The following is a 4247-nucleotide window of genomic DNA, read 5'->3' as shown; positions in this document are numbered from 1 at the left end:
GTTCAAGGCTATAAGGGGAATTTCCAGCCACGATTCCATCCAATTCATTATGCAAAAAGGTTTTTCCAACACCAAGATTCTATCCATCATCCACTAAACATGCAGCTTCATTGAAAGGGTGAAACAAAAATTTGGAGCTGACCATTAAGGGGAAAGAACTATCAGCAAAAGCAAGAAAAATGTTGCTGCAATTTTATAACTTCAACGAATCCCTTTCCTTGCAACCATGTTCATGCCAATTCCTTATTCAAATTAAACACATTCATGCAAACAAACCAAGAAGAAACATGCTGGAATTATTATCTAATGAAAACAGCAAAGCTAGGAACCAAAATGTAAGAAAACAACAAGACAAGGCCGTGAGTTTCTGGTTCAGCAAACTGAACTGCATTTTCCAGCAAGCACTTGGGCATGATTCAAATATCTTTTAAATCCTAACACACAAACTCAGCACCAAGCTTTTCACTTCTTTCCCTTCAACACAAGATTAAACTAGCAAAGGATGACTAAAACTAGCTTTGTGAGCTATTGCGGGGAGCAAAGAAGACAGCAAAACATAAAGATGAAGTGCATCTATCAAGAACCCAGAAAATTTTACAGCTTAACATTCATTATTCTCACCATGAACACACGCACTGAACAACACAATAGAGGAAATCTGGGATAGAAGAGATGGTGTAATGTTCAAAAATTTTCATGCATAACACTTGACAGCTTTTGCTACAATTTCCTGCTTCAACATTCATCCAGCCTTTTCCCGCAACTTTAAACTCTCAAATGCAGATTTCATAGAAGACTTCAAGCACAAGCCAACAAAACCATCACTCAATCACCATTTAACAACTTAAACACTTTGACTAACATAACACAATTGAACATGCAACAAAAGGAGCGGAACACATTCCCCAAAAGTTCATGTAACTCAACCAAAGCTATGCTGCGTTTTTTTTCTGATTCACTATCGAGTTTCCTGATGCAAACCAAACGCAAGGAACAACTTAGACAACGAAGGCTTGGACTGAAGGAACCAGATTACCAAACATTTCCCACTGTTAGCCGCAAAAATCTTATATTTAAACATCTGAAATTCGGACAAATGATCATGCAAGCATAGAAATAACATTCTGCAGTTTTTAGATTCGATTTTCTACCATTTTATTGCTGCTGTCCGCAACTTCCGTGGCTCAACAACTCAAAGATCACATAAAACCAAATCCAAACAAAACAAAATACTAAAACCAGGCACCCGTATCTAACACTAAAGAGACACAAAACAAACAGCAACCAGGGAAATATCAAGAAGCAAAACATGATAAAAAAATCATGAAGCCAAACCAGCAACGAAAATAGCCCAAGATTCATGCTCCCCAGACTTGGATTCTCATGAAAAATCTTACCTCAAAATCCTGGCGGATTAAAGGAAGTCACCTCAAAGATCACGCTGATTCCAGAGACGCTATCGAGAACTTCCGCCGCAAAGCTGAAGAACCCGCAACTTGGAGCACCAATCTGACCATGTTGGAGGTGTTTTTAAAGAGTGGTTACTGAACATAAATTGTTGCCTGACGTCCACAGAGAGTGCAGGAGAAGATGACTCGCTCCAAAACTAAGAAATTGCTTGGAAATGGCCATGAACGAGGCTGATTCGTCTGCTTGGGAGATGAATCTTCAGCAAGTTTCCTCCTTTTCCTTCTTTCAATCCTCCCTTTTCTTCCTACAACCAGCCAAACCCCAGCTCTCTCTTGCTCTCAACTCTCTCAAAAACTCCAGTTTTCCCAGCCGTCCATCTTTCGGTTCCTCCTTCTAACCCAGCTCTCTCGTTTTCTCTCTTTCGGCTGCTGCTCCATTGTCCCCATTTGCGGCTGCCTCCTCTCTTGCTATTTATACCAGGAACCCCCCTCTTAAAACCCTTAGCACTCTTCTATATTTTCAGATAAGGGCTGCCCCAATGCTCCTTTTGCAAGCTGCGGCAAAACGCAGCTTGCATGCCGCAGGACCCCTTTTTTTTTTTTTTTTTTTTTTTTTTTTTAAGAAACAACTTGAAGATTACAGAAAATATAAATAATAAAATAACAATAACAATAATAACAAAGTTACACAAACCAGGTAATAATAAGAATAACAAAACAAAAATAATTTTAAACAAAAGAAACTAAACAAAAATGGCCATTTTTTAAAATTTCCAAATTCTCATTTTTCATCATTTTCTTTTTCTCAAAATAACTTAATAAAAATAACTAATGTGTCCAAAGATTGAATAAACATATTTTTATGAACAAATTTTCCCTTTTTTTTTCTTTTTCTCTTTTCTCATTTTTATGATTTTTCATTTTCATTTTTCTTTCAAGAAAGCATTGAATAAAAACAAAAATGACTAAAATGGTTTTTTCTTTTCTTTCTAAAACTCTATAAACTTAAAAACTAAAAAACTAAAAAACTAAAAACTTAAATCTAAAACTTAAAAGTAATTAAAACCTGAAATGACAAAATAAAAATGAATAGACAAACTAAAAGGGCAAAAATGAATAAAACTAAAATAAAATAACAACTAAAAATGCAAAACACTCAACAATGAACTAAATGCAAGCGGTCTAAAATAAAAATCATGAAGTAGAAGCCACATACAAATTATTCAAAATTTGGTGTCTACAGTTTGCCCCTCTTTGTCTGAGTTTTGAAAAAACTTGAGACAAAGAAGTGGACACCAAATACTTACCTGTGTTATTGGGCTGCAAAAGATTCCAATGAACAAGAATTCTAATACGGGACTGACCCGAACATGAAAAATAAGACGGGACTGACCCGAACAGGAGTTTAAACGGGACTGACCCGAACAGGAATTTAAACGGGGCTGACCCGAACAGAAATTTAAACGGGACTGACCCGAACAGAATTTGAAAGGGACTGACCCGAACAGAAATTTAAACGGAACTGACCCGAACAGAATTTAAACGGGGCTGACCCGAACAGAATTTAAACGGGACTGACCCGAACAGGAATTTAAACGGGACTGACCCGAACAGAAATTAAACGGGGCTGACCCGAACAGAATTTAAACGGGACTGACCCGAACAGAAATTAAACGGGACTGACCCGAACAGAATTTAAACGGGACTGACCCGAACAGAAATTAAACGGGGCTGACCCGAACAGAAATTAAACGGGGCTGACCCGAACAGAATTTAAACGGGACTGACCCGAACAGAATTCAAACGGGACTGACCCGAACAGAATTTAAACGGGACTGACCCGAACAGAAATTAAAAACGGGACTGACCCGAATAGGAATTTAAAACGGGACTGACCCGAACAGAATTTAAACGGGACTGACCCGAACAGAAATGAAACGGGACTGACCCGAACAAGAATTTAAAATGGGATAGACCCAGACAGAAATTTTAAAATCATGGGACTGACCCGAATAAACATCAAATCATGGGACTGACCCGAATAAGCTTTTAATCATGGGACTGACCCGAATGTGTATTTAAATGGGATAGACCCAGACAGAAATGTAAATGGGATAGACCCACGGGATAGACCCGGACAGAAATGTAAATGGGATAGACCCAGACAGAAATTTAAATGGGATACAACCCAAGCCTGCCGAGGTGAACTTGATTTAATTTTTGACTTTGATTGATTTTTTTGATTTTTGATTTTTTTGATTTTTTGATTTTTTGATTTTTTGATTTTTTTTTTGATTTTTTTGATTTTTTTGATTTTTTGATTTTTTGATTTTTTGATTTTTTTGATTTTTTGATTTTTTTGATTGAGAGAGACTTGTCGAAATAATTTGCCCCAGTGTGATGAATTGTTCAGTGGGATTAAACCCAAGCCTGCCCAATGGGATGTTGGCGGCACGGACTCCAGGCCCAACGTGATCTTGTGAAGTTGGCGGCACGAAATCCAGGCCCAACGTGATTTGGAATGTTGGCGACACCAAGTCCAGGCCCAACTTGATCCTTGGGATGTTGGCGGCATTAAATCCAGGCCCAACTTGATTTGGAATGTTGGCGGCACCAAATCCAGGCCCAACGTGATTTTTGTGATGTTGGCGGCATTAAATCCAGGCCCAACGTGATTTTTGTGATGTTGGCGGCATTAAATCCAGGCCCAACTTGATTTGGAATGTTGGCGGCACCAACTCCAGGCCCAACTTGATTTTTGGAATGTTTGGGAGGTTGGCGGCACAAAGTCCAGGCCCAACGTGATTTGGAATGTTGGCGGCACCAAGTCCAGGCCCA

The sequence above is a fragment of the Coffea arabica genome, chromosome 2c (assembly GCF_036785885.1).
Source record: "Coffea arabica cultivar ET-39 chromosome 2c, Coffea Arabica ET-39 HiFi, whole genome shotgun sequence".
In the NCBI taxonomy this organism is placed as follows: domain Eukaryota; kingdom Viridiplantae; phylum Streptophyta; class Magnoliopsida; order Gentianales; family Rubiaceae; genus Coffea; species Coffea arabica.
This window is presented reverse-complemented; position numbering follows the sequence as displayed.